Below are 16,706 nucleotides of genomic sequence, written 5' to 3' on the forward strand. Positions count from 1 at the left end.
AACTTCGGCTCAGGTCATGATCTCGTTGTGGTTTGTGGGTTCGAGTCCCATGTTGGGCTCTGTGCTGACAGCTAAGAGCCTGGATCCTGCTTGGAATTATGTCTCCCTCTCTCTCTGACCCTCCCCTGCTCATGCTTGCTCTCTCTCTCAAAAATAAGTAAATGTTTTTAAAATTTTTTTCCCTAGAAAATTCTACTCTGTCTGTGAGTCATGGGATTTAACAGAAAGCAGTTTTTAAGAATGTGCTTTCTTACCCAGTGATGTAGTTTGTGAAAGTTGCAGGTTGCTGAATACGGGATATTAGGCCATTTAGAAAGAGCTGGTTAACCAATGAGCCACTCTATGCAAATTATCGTGCTCAGCAGTAGCTTCTGGTTGCAGGCTTTGAAAAGCATGAAGTAGCAAATTATTTCCTTATGATGGGGGGAAGAGAGCAATGAGGGTTGTCGTGGGATTACATTTTCTTAGGAGCAAGAGGTCCAGCAGAGCTGAGTCTCTGACTTCTTTTACCTGCTGTGGTGTGGCAGAAAGAAAGCAGGGCTTGGAGTGCTGGAGAGGAAGGCTAATTAATGCTCATTCCACTTGCCTCTCATTATGGAGAGTCTGAGGGTATTCCCAGGTTACTTGGGAGATGCCCCTCCTCTCTTCCAAGTAGCATTATCCATCCATTACCTCTTCCTGATGTTTGTAAGACTTTGAGAATAGTAACTATTAGTACTGTTAATAAAGTCTTGAGCTCCTGATCACACATTATCTATTCTATAAGGCTGTCATTAGAAGAAATAAAGAGAAAGCTGTAGACTGGTTAAATGAGCTATAGCATTTGGAAGGACGGATGTGAGCTAGTGTGTCCCAGGGCAGTGCTATTGGTATGTTGGGTACGTCAGTTCTTTCTTGTGAGGGACTCTTATGAAGAGCTGATATATAGCATTCTTAATAACCCTCAGATGTCAGTAGCACTCACCAGCCTTTGTGAAAAAACTGTCCCCACCTTTATGACCTGTGACCCACAAAGCCCCAGGAGGATGGCCTGGTGCTGCCTAGATAAGAACTACTGAATGCTCTGGGCTTGATTTTTTTTTTTTTTTTTTTTTTCATACAGGTTAGAGTTCTTGCAAAACAGACTGAAAATCCTCCCCAGTGTGGTACAGCTATAGAGATGAAAAAGGACACAAGCAAAGTAGATTATTCTCTCCCACAGCACCACCTTGACATAAAGGAAATACAGTAAAAATTTGACACAATGATGGCAGGTTGTACTTTGGATGTGGTTTACTTTATTATTATTATTTTTTATTTAAAAAAACTTTTTAAAGATTTTATTTTTGAGTAATCTCTACACCCAATGTGGGGCTCGAACTCATGACCCTGAGATCGAGTCGCATGTTCTACCCACTGAGCCAGCTGGGCACCCCTGGATGTGGTTTACTTAATTGTTTTATTTTTTAAAGTTTATGGGGCGCTTGGGTGGCTCAGTCGGTTAAATGTCCGACTTCGGCTCAGGTCATGATCTCACAGTCCATGAGTTCGAGCCCCGCATCAGGCTCTGTGCTGACAGCTCAGAGCCTGGAGCCTGCTTCAGATTCTGTGTCTCCCTGTCTCTCTGACCCTCCCCCATTCATGCTCTGTCTCTCTCTGTCTCAAAAATAAATAAACATAAAAAAATAAAGTTTATTTATTTGGGGGGAGGGGGAGACAGTGGGAGGGAGAGGGGCGAAGAGAGAGAATCCTAAGCAGGCTGGAACCCATGAACCGTGAGATCATGACTTGAGCTGCAATCAAGAGCAGGGCGCTTAACCGACTGAGCCACCCAGGCACCCGGATGTGGTTTGCTTTAAATGTTACTCAGAAGTATTATATTAAGATTTAGTGCTTTAGATATGCAAGTTAAATGAGCTTATGTTTGATAGGAGAAGGAAAAAGCATGCTTTATCGTGGGAGAGAGAATTCATTTAGACCTATTTCTGGTGTGCATTAAAAAATTTTTTTTTAATGTTTATTTATTTTTGAGACAGAGAGAGACAGAGCATGAATGGGGGAGGGTCAGAGAGAGTGGGAGACAGAATCTGAAGCAGGCTGTCAGCACAGAGCCCAACATGGGGCTCGAACTCACAGACTGTGAGATCATGACCTGAGCCAAAGTCAGAAGCTCAATGGACTGAGGCCACCCAGGTGCCCCTTTCTGGTGTGCATTTTAAAAAGGCTTTTTTGTTGTTGTTGTTGATAGTCCAGAGGCAGTATAGTTGAGTAGCTGTGATGGGCAGCTTGAGTTTAGATGTAGTCTCTGCCCCTTACCATTGGTGTGCCTTTCATTGGTCCTTTAGTTTACTTACCTGTGAAATGTAGTCACTGATATCTTCACAGGATTTTGCATTTGGAACAGACTCAGAATGTGGGTTCATAAATGTTCCCTGTTAGGGGTGGGCTGGCACTCTTTGTTGGGATAACAGTACCCAAATTCTAAGTTGTGAATAAGCCTCTTTTGAGGTTTGATCCATGCCCTGTACATCAGAATAGATCATGTGTAGCTCTAATATTTAACCATATTAAAGTAGGTTAAAGGGATCCAAAAAAGTCTTAAGAGAAAAGATTAGTGAACTTCTAAAATAATGATCTTGGGGGCGCCTGGGTGGCGCAGTCGGTTAAGCATCCTACTTCAGCCAGGTCACGATCTCGCGGTCCGTGAGTTCGAGCCCCGCGTCAGGCTCTGGGCTGATGGCTCGGAGCCTGGAGCCTGTTTCCGATGCTGTGTCTCCCTCTCTCTCTGCCCCTCCCCCGTTCATGCTCTGTCTCTCTCTGTCCCAAAAATAAGTAAACGTTGAAAAAAAAAATTTAAAATAATGATCTTGGAATGCCTAAGGTTTTTCTAGTTGTGATGAAGATACATAAAACAAATTGATGAATTTGACTATACGAAAGTTTAGGAACTTGTCCTGAGTAAAAGATAAATAAAGTTGAACAAAGTGATTTATAGGAAAAAGGTCTGTTTTCCTTAGTGTGCCAAAAGAGTTTTTATGAATCAGTGGAAAAGACACACAGTGGAAAAATGGACAAAGGGTAGGGATAGATTCCTTAGGGGAAAAAAAAAATGGGAATAGCTGGTAAATATGTGAGAAGGTGCTCAGTCTTACTCATAACTAAAAGAAAAAAGTTTTTTAATGTTTATTTATTTTTGAGAGACAGAGCATGAGCGGGAAAGGGGCAGAGAGAGAGGAAGACACCGAATTTGAAGCAGGCTCCAGGCTCTGAGCTGTTACCACAGAGCCTGACATGGGGCTTGAACCCATGAACTGTGAGATCATGACCTGAATTGAAGTTGGATGCTTAACTGACTGAGCCACCCAGGTGCCCCAACAGTCTTACTCATAATTAAAAAATTCAATTAAAAATGGAGATATTTTTTCACTAATCAGATTGGTAGTTAAAAAGTATAATACCCTTGGGGTACATGGGTGGCCCAGTTGGTTAAGCATCTGACTCTTGATTTTGGCTCAGGTCATGAACTTACTGTTCCTGGGATTAAGCCCCGCACAGTACAGAGCCTGCTTGGGATTCTCCCTCTCTAATAAATAAATAAACATTAAAAAAAAGAAGTATAATACCCAGAGTTGACAAGGTGATAGAGAAACCAACCTTTGTGGGTTCATGGCTCATTCATTTCTGAAGGAATATTTAAATTAGCATAATCATTTTGAATCATCATTAAATTGGTCTGTTCGTGGATCTAGTAATTCTACTGTTTTTTTGTATTGGAAGTAAACGTGGAACATCTTAATTCATCATTAATCATGAAAACTGATTAAAAAAAAATTTATTAGTCTTCCATCAATGGAATATCAGGTCGCCACTAAAAAAATGAGGTAAATTTGTGTGTGCAGACAGGGAGAGATGTCTAAGATGTGGTGTTTAATAGGGATTAAAGAAAAGTGTGTGTATAATGAACCCAATGTACAGGGGTTCAAAAGGAATAGGCACATATGTATGTAAGTATGTCAGCATTTGTATATGCATAAAAATTTCTGAGCGTTTTAAAGACCTGTTGTCATGTGTAGAAACTGTTACATATGGAGGACTATATACTGTTATATATACAAGATATATATAGAAACTGTCAACCGTGGTTATTGCTTTGGAGTAAGAACAGGAGGTTGGGCAGTAGGGGATAATGTAGGGAGCATTTGTTTTTCATTTGATATCTTGATGTGCTGGTTGAATTTATTGTGAGCATGTGTTGGTTACTTTCAAAATTTTCAGTCTTAGATTGTAGCAAACTGAAACAAATGTGTGAATTTCAACATGTATAATTGCGTTTTCTGGCACTGTTTTCATTCTTGATACTACCTCTACCCCTCAAGGAGATGGTGGTGGTAGTATATATGTTATATATATGAAATGGGTTTAGACATAATAGATTTAACTCATTTTTACATTAAGACAGGAAGCTGAGATGATTAATTTGGCTGCACAGTTGGTACAGATATGTAGTGTATCTGCATTATCCACAAGTTGCATATGTAAATATAGATTTTTCATAACTAAAGTATACTAAAGTGAATAGAGCTAGAAAAAAAAGAAGATTATAGTTAAACTGTCAAATCAGTTTTTGTAAGTGTCTCCAGCTGGCTGTGGATTATTAGGATGCATTGAAAGGGCTGCTTTGATATGACAAGAAAATTGTTGGAGAAATGGGAGCTCCAATATCATCCATTGCCATTGTACAGTCTCTTAAGAAAACTAAATGTTGAAAGGTCCATGAAATACTTTATGTAAACTTTACAAAGCATTTTATAGCTGACCAATAAGTTAAGCACATGAAACAATTTCAGCTTTTCCAAGCGCTAGGTATTTGTCCTTGGGGACACTATATTCCTGTTTAAATTAACAGGTGTTCAAAAAAAAAACCTCATAGTTTCATTTTTATTCTTAAAGTGGAGTTGGAGAAATGCCTAAGCTTTTACTTTTCTGTTGTGGAATATCCAACTTTAAAAAAAATCGTGGGGATACTATCTGGGTGGCTCAGTTGGTTAAGCATCCGACTTCAGCCCGGGTCATGATCTTGGGGTCTGTGAGTTCAAGCCTCTCGTTGGTCCCTTTGCTGACAGCTCAGAGCCTGGAGCCTGCTTTGAATTCTGTGTCTTCCTCTCTCTGCCCCTCCCCTGCTCATACTTTGCCTCTCTTTCTCTCTCTCTCTCAAAAATAAAATAAACATTAAAAAAAATTGAAAAAAGTCATGATTTGAGGTTGTCCCCCCCCCCACTGCCCTGTTTCTTTTTAAAAATAATGCTTAATTGTTTTTTTAACATGTATTTATTATTTATTTTTTAAGTTTATTTATTTATTTTGAGAGAGAGCAGGGAAGCGGCAGAGAGTGAGAGAGAGAGAGAAAGAGAGAGAGAGAGAGAAAACACCCAGAGCCAGATGCGGGACTTGAATCCATGAACTCTGAGATCATGACCTGAGTGGAAATCAAGAGTCAGAGTCAGACACTTAACTGACTGAACCACCCACGCACCCCATAATGTTTATTAATTTTGAGAGAGAGAGAAAGAGCATGTGTGTGAGTTGGGGAGAGGGGCAGAGGGAGAGGGAGAGTGAGAGAATCGTAAACAGGCTTTGTACTGAGCTTGATCACACCACCCTGGGATCATGACCTGAGCCAAAATCGAAAGTCAGATGCTCAACTGACTAAGCCACCCAGGTGTCCCTGTATGTCCCCTCACATTCTCACCAACTGTCATTGTCCTTTTTTTTTAAATTAAAAATAAAAAAAGTTTTTTTAAAAACAAAAAAAATTTGTTTAATGTTTATTTATTTTTGAGACAGAGAGAGATAGAGCATGAATGGGAGAGGGTCAGAGAGAGAGGGAGACACAGAATCTGAAGCAAGCTCTAGGCTCTGAGCTGTCAGCACAGAGCCCGACGCGGGGCTTGAACTCACAGACTGTGAGATCATGACCTGAGCCAAAGTCGGATGCTTAACCAACTGAGCCACCCAGGCGCCCCTAAAAAAAGTTTTTTTAAACTAGAGTCACCCTAGTGGGTATGAAGTGGCATCTCATTTTGATTTTGATTTGCATTTTCCTGATGAGCGATGATGTAGAACATCTTTTCAGGTGTTTACTAACCATTTGTATATCTTTGGAGAAATGTCTGTTCAGATCCCTTGCCCATTTCTAAACTGGGCTTTTTTTTTACATTACTGAATTAAAAAAAATTTTTTTTAAGTGTTCATTTCTTTTTGAGAAAGAGACAGAGTGCAGGGGAGGGTAGATAGAGGAGAGACAAATGCAGAATCCAAAGCAGGCTTCAGGTTCTGAGTTGTCAGCACAAAGCCCAACATAGGGCTTAAACCCACAATACCTGAGCCAAAGTTGGATGCTTAACCGACTGAGCCACCCAGGTGCCCATTTTATTATTGAATTTTATAAGTTCTTCATATATTCTAGATACCAACTCCTTATAAGGTAGGTAGTTTCAGATATTTTCTGTTACTCTGGGAGTTTCTTTTCACTTTCTTGATGATATCATTTGTAGTATAAAATATTTTAATCAGTGTAGTTCAGTTTATCTATTTTTTCTCTCATTGCTTGTGCTTTTGGTTTTGTACCTACGAAATTTTTACCTAACTCAAGGTCATGAAGATTTAGTGCTGTGTTTTGTTCCAACAGGTTCATAGTTTTCACTAATACGTTTAGGTCTTGGGTACATTTTGAGTTAATTTTAGCGTATGGCATAAGAAAGGGGTCCAACTTCATTCTTTTGCATTTGCATGCCCAGTTCCAACATCATTTTTTGAAAATACTCTTTTTTTCCTCCATTGAATTATCTTGGCCCACTTGTCAAAAATTCATTGGACCATAAATGTTAGGATTTATTTCTGGCCTCTCAATTCAATTAATTTCTAAAAATTGACTATACATTGGAGGAATTTTTCATCTGGGATTTAGACACAGTGGGACTGTCAATCAGTGGGCTGGAAATTGCAGTTTGGTGACTGGTGACTAGTCACTCTTAGACGGTTGACTCATCTCTGTGTGATCATGAGGTTAAATATTACAGTGGTTTAATTATAAGTAACACAAGGCTGTTGTTAGAGGCGTGAGAAATGATTTTCTTTGTGCAAATCACAGAATATAAATACTGCAGCAGTAGAAACTGGGGCCATTCATATATCACAGTTAAACTGCTCCTGGGTAATGGAGTTGTCAGGATTAAAGTGCACTTCCTTGCCATATGGAGCAGTAGCTGGTTCTTTATTTGATATTTTCACTTATCAAAAAATAAGTTGGGGTGCCTGGGTGGCTCAGCCGGTTGAGCGTCCAACTTCAGCTCAGGTCCTGATCTCACCGTTCCTGAGTTTGAGCCCCGAGTCGGGCTCTGTGCTGACAGCTCACAGCCTGGAGCCTGCTTCGGACTCTGTGTCTCCCTCTCTCTCTGCCCCTCCCCCGCTCGTGCTCTGTCTCTCTCTCTCTCTAAAACAAATAAAACATTAAAAAAATAAGTTAATTGGAAAATGAATTTTCATTCAGTTTTCCAAAATAGTAATTTTTTAAAGCGCTATTACCTTTTTCCTTTTTAGCTTTTTTTTTTTTTTAAGTAATCTCGACCCCCAGACATGGGTTTCAGGCTCATGACTCAGATCAAGAGTTGCATGCTCTACTGACTGCACCAGCCAGGTGCCCCCCCCCTTTTATATTTTCTATATTCACCTGGTTAGGTGGTTAAGAATGCTGACTTTCTTTTTTAGTTGAAGAGGGCTGGCTTTGAAGTCACATCTGGGTCTGGCCCTTGTCCTCACCCCTAATGAACTGTGACCTTGGGTGACTTATTTTCTCAAGCCCAAGTATGTCATTGCTACAATGGAGATAATAATAAAAGTAACAGCCTCCTGAGCTGGGAGAGATTGTCCACATATAACAGAGCCATCAGAGCACTTGGAACTGAGTGCTGCACAAATGGGTGTGGTTGCCTTTGTTGTAATTTTTTAGATAGTTCTAACCTACCGCTCCCTGTGCTCCCACCATCCCCCAAGCCCTCTCTGGAAAACGTTGACACGCAGGAACACTGAGGGGATTCGCTTTTTGGTCAGATGTGACCTTTGGGTGATGGGGCTAAGAGTGCTTGAGCTGCATGTTCCTGGAGCAGGTTGAGCTGCTGGGAGGAAGGGAACCACTGGGAGTTTCCTTGAGTGTTGGGAAGCAAGCTGGCAACCAGGGAAGTCTTCCTAAGCGTCAGCTTCATGTTGAGTGCGAGGAAATGAGATGATAGCTGCTTTGGAGTAGCTAGGTTCACATCCTAGTCCTGTAAATCTCCAAGCTTCTTCCTTTTTAAGAACACTAAGAATAATACCGGTCACTAACATTGTTGTAAGTGCTTTGAATACCTTTTCTATCCCAATAATCCCATGATGTGGGAAATACTATTATTTCTATTTTGTACATGAGGCGACCAAGGCGCAGAGTTGTTAAATAACCTTATAGTGAATGGAATGAGCGTTTATTATTTTTTTTTAAGTTTATTTATTTTGAGAGAGTGTGCGAGTTTGTAAGTGGGAGAAGGGCAGAGAGAGATGGAGAGAGAGAATCCGCACTGTTAGTGTGGAGCCCAGCTTGGGGCTTGAACCCACAAACCATGAACTCATGACCTGAGCCAAAATGAAGAGTCAGTCGCTTAACCAATTGAACCACCCAGGCACCCCTGGAACGAGCATTTAATATAAGCTGCTGTAGAACACTGATTTATGTGCCAGGCACATGGGCTGATAAATAAGCACTTTAGAGGGCTGATCTCCTGTAATCCTTACAGATGTTCATCATCATAACTTTGATCATGGGGGAACTGTGTTTCGTATTGCCTAGCTGGCTAAGAGATTCTGCCTTACGTTAGGGAGCAAGTTTCTGTTGTTCACTTTTACTCTTTTATAGTGTTGACTTAAACTACAAATGTTTAATGCAGGGGAGTTCAAATTCTTATTTGTTTCTTTTGATCATTTTTCAGTCTTTTTTTTAACTTTATTTTTGAGAGACAGAGAGAGACAGAGACAGGGTGTGAACTGGGGAAGGGCAGAGAGAAGGAGACACAGAATCCAAAGCAGGCTCCAGGCTCTGAGCGGTCAGCACAGAGCTGGACATGGGGCTCAGTCCCATGAACCATGAGATCATAACCTGAGCCAAAGTTAGATGCTTAGCTGACTGAGCCACCTAGGCGCCCCTATTAATCATTTTTCAGTTATTTGCTAACTTCAAGGTTGGTCGCAAAACTATTTTATTTCATGCAGTCTGAAAAGAGATGATTCCAAGATGTTAAATTGGCAAAAATTTGTTTCTATGTATGTAAAGTCTTCAGGTGATATGTGTAAATAAAAAAAAAATATATATGTATGGTAATTTTTATACGATCCATGATCTTGGAAGGTGGTATTTTGAGGGAAAGGGAATTTTCTGAACTTATCACTAAATTTGCTTTAAGCCTACGTATAATTTTTGTTTTCTGTCTTTTGCTTTTGAATCAAGTTGTAATAGTTAATTTCCTATGTATCTTAGAAGGAGTGGAAGGTATTCTAGTATTAGCAATGGGAAAAGTGAATCATGGGACATTTTAGAAATGGACGTTTTGTACAGAATCATAATGAATGAAAACGGAAGCACCTGTAAAATTCTGTACTTACTAGTTGAAAGAAGGCGGCTAATGGTACAGGAGACTTGGATTATGGGTTGGATTCTAGACTCACTACAAGTGCCAAGCTTGGTTTCACTCTATTTTATGCTTAGTGTCTGCATTAAAAAAAAAGTTTTGTTTTTTTTTTTAAATGTTTGTTTATTTTTGAGAGAGAGAGTGCACGAGCAGAAGAGGGGTAGAGAGAGGGGGACAGAGAATCCAAAGTGGGCTCTGTGCTGACTGCCCAGAGGCTGATGCTGGGCTCAAACTCAAGAACCGTGAGATCACAAAGTCAAGGGTCAGACACCGATCTGAATCACTCCAGGTGCCCCAGTGTCGGCATTTTTACCTGGGGCCCCAAATAATTGCTAGAAACTTTTGAACATCACCTCTCTCTGTAGAACATAATTTTATCACGAGCGTGTATGTCTGCAGATCTTGATGGCTGCTCCGTTTTAGAGATGGCACAGGAGAAGTCTGGGTAAGTTTTAGGGCATTGCTGACTGAGTTCATACCTCAGGACCGTAGGAAATTTCCTTCTCTTCTATCTGCCTCAGCTTTCTCATGTGTGACAAAATGGAATCTACCTTCTTTTTCTGTGTCTTTTGTTAAATAACAGAAATTCAACCAAGTCAATTTTAAAGATTTGGCTTTATTCATCCATTCATGAAGGGCGACATCTGATCAAGCAAATAGAGGGGAGCTCAAATGGCTAGAGAAAAGGAAAGGTTTTTAAAGGTAGACAAGGAGTGGAAAAAAGGAAATTACTAGCAGAGAATCCATTGATTTAGGCAAAGTCCCCTTCCTAAGGGGAGTGGAAGGGATCTGTCAGTAAACTTCCTGGTGCTGGTCAGGAAATTCTATGTTGATTGGTTAAAGGTTACATTTCCGGGGAGTTAACACTGCATTTGGGTTAGGTATTAAGTCTTGGTTTACTGACCTGGGGTCTTAATCTAAGTGACACCGTTTTGGGCCTGTAGTTTTATTTTTACCACATGGCTACTTTACTATTTTGTCTTTCCAATACCTTTTTAGAGTCCCTATAGCTTATATAAGTTTTCATGCCGAAAAATTAAGTGATACTTTCTCATTTGTGAAAAATGGCAAAAATGCCAATGAAAAAATGGTTAAATGAGTATCTATCTTGTGAGGTTGTGAGGATGAATTGAGTCTATGCTGGGGCGCCTGGCTGGCTCAGTTGGTGGAGCATATGATTCTGGGTCTCAGGGTTGTAAGTTCGAGCCCCACATTGGGTGTAGAGATCACTTAAAAATAAAAACATCTTTAGGAAAAAAAATATGAATCTATGCCAAGAACTTAGGACCCTGCCTGGCACCTGGAAAATACATAACACAGTTTTTTATTATTTAAAGTATTAGTATTACTACCACTGCCAGAATTTATAAGAAGAGTGAAGAATGCCTTTCAGAAACACGGGGATGCCAGAGGCTGTGTCTGTGTTCTTACAGCACGCCATCGGAGTGGTGGGGGCAGATCAGGAAGTTGCGGGTCTAGCGGGCTATGCCTCAGGCCTTACGTGCATGTATCCATCTGCTTTCATCTCTTGATTTTATGTACCTCTGTGGGGTCAGGTGCAGGAGGCTTCAAAACCCTGCACTCCAGGTCTCCTGGAGATGTGATGATGTAGCAGAACTGTTTTGGAATCCTCCTGGTCGTTGAAATTAGAAAGTCAGGTTTCCTCATGTGTAAGATGAGGATTGTGACACTTACAACATAGGGCTCTTTTGAAGATTAAATGGAGGAATGTCACGGAAGCACCTTACTGCAGTGCCTTGATACAGAGGAAGTGTTTAAGAAATGGTAGGTAAGTATTATTTATAATGAGTACAGGGTAGAAGGATCCGGTTGCCTGAGACAGTCTCATCTTTAATTATCAGTGTTTAGTAGCAGCGCAGCATATAATTCTCTGCCTTAAGTTATGGAATTCTCTGCTTAAATTGTGGAACTTGCTGCAAAATTTGTTTGCCCTTCTTGAATTCACGTGCTCCGTGCACAAACATGCTTACATATGCAACTGCATATTATACCTGCACAGGAAATAACCCTATGCTCTCAAGGCAGTATTGAAGTTATCTCAACTGCCTTTTCTAGTGTTAGCGATCTCCACTCTCTCCTTGGTGCCGTCAAGGTTTTGCTGCTCATTACCCTTATCCTTGCACTGTGCTATGTTAGAATAAGAATGAATTCTGAAAGGGATGTAACTTACCTAGGCTTTACATTCAAGTCTATAATGGGAATAATGCTACTCTGCCTGCTCATCATGTAGGGTGGTTAACAGGATAGAACAAGAGGAAGTTTGTGAAGGCATGATCCAAGTGTTACCCTTGAAAAAAAATTTATATGTATACATACATATGTATATATTTAAATGTTTCTTTTTGAGCGAGAGGGAGGGAGAAGGCAGAGAGAGAGAGAGAGAATATCCCAAGCAGGCTTGCACTGTCAGTTCAGAGCCCAACACAGGGCTTGAACTCATGAATGGTGAGATCATGACCTGAGCCAAAACCAAGAGTTGGGACGCTCAACCAACTGAGTCACCCAGACATCGCCAAGTGTAACCCTTTGATGGGAGTGTAAGAATGGAGCGTTTAGCCTCATGCGGGAAGTAAGTACAGGGCTCAGCAAAGAGTTCAGCCCTTACGAGTGAATGAAGTCAGGGTACAGGCCCCTGGAACATAGAATTCACACAGTTCTGATTCCATAATAGGCCTACCTGCCATTATAATCTTTAAAATGAAAAGAGAGGAGCACCTGCCTGGCTCGGTAGGTAGAGCTTGTGACTCTTGATCTTGGGGCCATGAGTTCAAGCCGACCATGTTGGGCATAGAGCTTACTTGAAAAAAATAAAATGAAATGAAACAAAAAAAAAATTAAGAGGCAAATGCCTTCTCTTAGGTGGTAGAAATATTTTTATATTTGTCTTTGGTCTATGCCAGACATTTGGCGCTAATAAAAAAATAAGCAGGCAAAATAAAACACGACCTGTCTCGCGAGCATCCTTGATGACCTCAGTTCAAAGTAGCATCTCCCTCTTGGGGAGCTGCACCATTCATTTAGCTCTCTGCCGGTCCATCTCATACCAGTTACTTCAATAAGAGTTCTGTCTCTCCTGGTAGACAATGAGCTTCTGAAATATTCAACAGATATTTACAGAGCACCTGCTTTGTTGCAGGCCTCAGGCGAGGCACTGCAGACATTGCCTAGAATGAGATGGACAGTCTTTGCTTTGATGAAATATAGAGTCTAGTGAGGGGGACAGATTTTAACTAAATCATTCCCAAGAGACCTAATTCCAGTGTGATTAGTTTTATGAAGTTAAGACAGTTTATAAAAGGAACTTAATCCAGCCAGTAGGATTAAGCCGGTCAGGCAGCAGCTTGGGGAAGCATTAGCCCTAGGGCCGCCATATAAGGTTGCGTAGTACTACGCAAAGGTAACCAGCTGAGAGGGAAGGTGGGAGCTGAGATGCTATGCCTGCTGGCTTGCTCATGCTGTGCCTTTTTCTAATTTCCAGAAATGCATCGTGTAGAATACCAAGGGGCAGTTCCTGTTAACCGAGCCCCCCCATCTTTTCCCACCCTCCCAGCCCCCCGCAAAGGTATTACACTGATAATTAAACATTATAAAGCAGTGGGAAGAAATTGACTTAGAAGGCACCCAACTGAAGCAGAAACCCCAGTTCTTTCATTTACTGGGTGTGTCTTTGTTATGTGATCAACTTTCTCATGCATAATAGAGCTGGATAACACCATAGGGTTATGGTGAACATTAAATTCTATAACATATGTAAAGAGTTGAGTAAAGTATATGATGCACAGAATAGGTACTCACTAAATTGTGTTCGTAACAAACTTGTCAGTTGCTTATGTTAGCATTGTTGCTGTTACCCATTTTGTCCTAAGTTTTCTCAGTATTTCCCCAGTTTCTTCCTTGCCTTCTTTGGGAAAACTGGACATTGGCTAGAATTTCTGCATCACGCCTTCTTCCTTTCTAGTTGTTGAATGGGCAGTTGTATCATCAAAGGTTTAAATCTTCCGGGTTTCTCCATGTATGTCTGACAACTACTTTTTGTTTTGTTTTGTTTTTCCTGCTTTGGATTGCTTCATTTCAAGGTCTCCTGGATGCCTAAGGGTAACCTGGAATTTAGTTTGCAAAATGAGTTTTAATTTGATCAGAGCATTGACTCTCACTCAGACTTGTTCTCGGAGTGGGGATCCTCTGTAAAGTCTGGTGTCCCTTATGGAGTATTCTGAAAAACTAGATAAGTTTTTACGGCAGAACATGATTATTATATATGGCCTATAAAATCCCAACATGTTTGTTCATGAAAAAGCAAGCTAAACATCACCTTCTGATTCCTGGTATTCCATTCCATGAATGGTTGTGATGTGTTCTTTCTGCTTGCCCTCTGCCTGTATACCTAATTAATTGAGAGTAGGTGAAGTTTCCCCAGGCCTCCTCCTGTGGCATCCACACGACTCCTGAAACAATGCTACGGGCACCAGTGACTGTCACAGCAAAGTTTATTGCAACGAGAGGCAAGGCCGACGGATCAGGACTGACACTCTTGATCTTGATGAGAGTGCAGCCTCGAACAGCTGGGGTGCAGTTTTTATAGTCGACCACATCGTCTTATCATCACCTGGGAACAGAAAAAAGAAATAGTTCCCAGATGGGGGTGGAAACAGTTCTGCCCTTAAGCCACAACCAGTTGACCTCCTTGACCCTGCCTCTGGCGCCCCTTTTAAATTTTTTTTTTCAACGTTTTTTTATTTATTTTTGGGACAGAGAGAGACAGAGCATGAACGGGGGAGGGGCAGAGAGAGAGGGAGACACAGAATCGGAAACAGGCTCCAGGCTCTGAGCCATCAGCCCAGAGCCCGACGCGGGGCTCGAACTCACGGAGCGCGAGATCGTGACCTGGCTGAAGTCGGACGCTCAACCGACTGCGCCACCCAGGCGCCCCTCTGGCGCCCCTTTTAAAACAAGGCTGTTATCTCTTAGCCTACAGTGTCAACCAAAGCTGTTATTTTTCAAGGCTACAGGTTAGCCCTACACTACAATTTAACCCTTACACTCCCACCATCACCAGCAAGTCTGGGTCCAGAAAAGTTTCTCAGTTATTTCCTACTTTATTGCCATCCTCCCTCACCCCTCAGCTTCCCACCTGGGAACTCAGGCACAGTGCTGATTCCTTGGTCTCCATGGAGGGTGGTGGTACCCACTTCACTGGCAGCCCCGCCCCAACCTGTCCCACGCCCTGGGGTTCCCTGAACTACAAGACCTTGGATTTCTCTGGTGAAGGAAGGAGGGGCGAGACAGGTCCAGAATCTTCAAAAGAGCCCTCTATTTGGTCCATCACCCACTTTGCCTAGATGAGAAATGCTAGGTTTGATTGAACAAATAACAGTAATTAAGGTCCATTTTCTGAACTGCCCACCCCTGGGGCCTGTTTACCTTGTAGCCGGATAACCATTCGTTTGGTGTGTGTGTCAGCCTAGTCTTGTGGGCCATTGTGTTCCATTTGATGCAGGGTAACTTCAGTCTAGAGCTGATGGAAGAGCTCTGTTTTTATAGTTTTAAAAAGCAGAGGGAACACCACTCCCAATATGAGTAAGTAACTTCCTGCATTAAAAAGAATGCCCCAGGGGAATCCTCTCTCTTAGGCTCCTCTGCTCCACCTTGCACTTGGTCACATAACCAGTGCTCGGATGAGTAGAAAATAAGAAGGCAAAAGCTGGGGTAGGGTCCCCTCTATGACAATATTTACATTTCTGTTGGTATTTTGATAGAAAAAATGTGACTCATAGGTTCCTTCATTTGGCCCTGGTTCCTTCTGCAAATTTTAGGAACAGCAACAGGACGCGTCTCAAATTGGGGGTTGGTTGCAGGGGAGGAGTTGCACGTGTATGACACTTCTCTGCTGGTTGGTACCATCGAGGCAGCTATACTTGAAGAAAAGCATCATCATAAATGCTGCCTCGGACTTTGTGCCAGCTGGCTTTGTCATGAGGACCAGGATCACAAGAGGGGGTGGTGATGAAATTCACTGGGCATCTGCACAGCACTTCAAATGAAAAAGGCAATTAACTGCAGATATTTGCTTGGGGGGGAAAGGCATACACCCATTCATTCCTTCCTCTTTAAGCTAGAAGTGGGAGACAGAGATTTTGAAGATGAAAGGAGAGTAGAATTGATAAGGCTTCCTCAAGTTTTGAAGGACTGAGGAAGGGTGGAATTAATGGCGAGAAAGTTTTTTCTCAGCTGTAGGAAAGCAGTACAGCTGTTACTTCAGCTCCAAGAAAAAGCTGTTAAACCAGGAGGCTTTCATCCTGAAAGATAGAGGCAGTTAGAGGGTGGAGGGCGGCCAGTGGGAGGGACGTGAGTTTACCCATGAGAAATGAGGAGTCCAGGCCAGCGTGGGCCTTTCCTCTGTCCCCCTCCTCACTCCTGCCCCCAAGTGCTGGAGCCTTCCGGGTCCGCCCACCGGTTTTCCAAACCAGAGGCCCCACGCCTGACATTTTTGTTTCCAATTTATGTATTCATTTACTTGCAAAGAGGTTCTAGATGTCACCTTCTATTGGGCTCTTTTGTGAATCTTAAAAAATAGGATCGAATGAAATCCTGACTGCTGGAAAACCCGAGGTAGATGGTGCATACAGGTTTTTCCTTGCACAGCTAGAGTAACCTTCACAGAGAGAGGCATCTTGCCAGCGTGCGGAGGGTCAGAGGTGTCTCTTGAGTAGTGGCTCCTTTCTATGGCCTGGAAGAGGACTGGCCAGCACTTGACCCTGCACTTAGGTTGTGTGTGAGATTGGGGGTGGGGGAGGGACTTCCTGCTCTCTGTCTTCTCAGAATGGGGGGAGGGGAGGGGAAGGGAGGTGCAACAGGGTACTGGGCACTTACCAGCCACAGCCTGTGGCTGTTCAACAGCATTCAGTTTTGTGGCCACCCCAGGGTTAACTCATCGTGTGCCAGCCTTTCATTTTAACTGTTTTGTGATGGAAACTTTTCAAACTGTACTAGACG

General features: G+C 42.1%; 1 protein-coding gene and 1 long non-coding RNA gene across 2 annotated transcripts in view; one reads left to right on the plus strand and one right to left on the minus strand.

The window, feature by feature from the left end:
• Positions 1 to 16,706, plus strand: part of SERINC5 (serine incorporator 5) — a 103,279-nt gene that overhangs the window by 17,128 nt on the left and 69,445 nt on the right. The window lies entirely within an intron of this gene.
• Positions 14,183 to 16,441, minus strand: LOC121013923 (uncharacterized). The gene is made up of 2 exons (XR_005782976.1): positions 14,962 to 16,441; positions 14,183 to 14,319 (listed from the first exon to the last, which is right to left on the minus strand). It is a non-coding gene; the product is annotated as an uncharacterized LOC121013923 (long non-coding RNA).

This window comes from Herpailurus yagouaroundi, unplaced genomic scaffold (genome assembly GCF_014898765.1).
Source record: "Herpailurus yagouaroundi ecotype Mexico unplaced genomic scaffold, PumYag 29, whole genome shotgun sequence".
Taxonomy (NCBI): domain Eukaryota; kingdom Metazoa; phylum Chordata; class Mammalia; order Carnivora; family Felidae; genus Herpailurus; species Herpailurus yagouaroundi.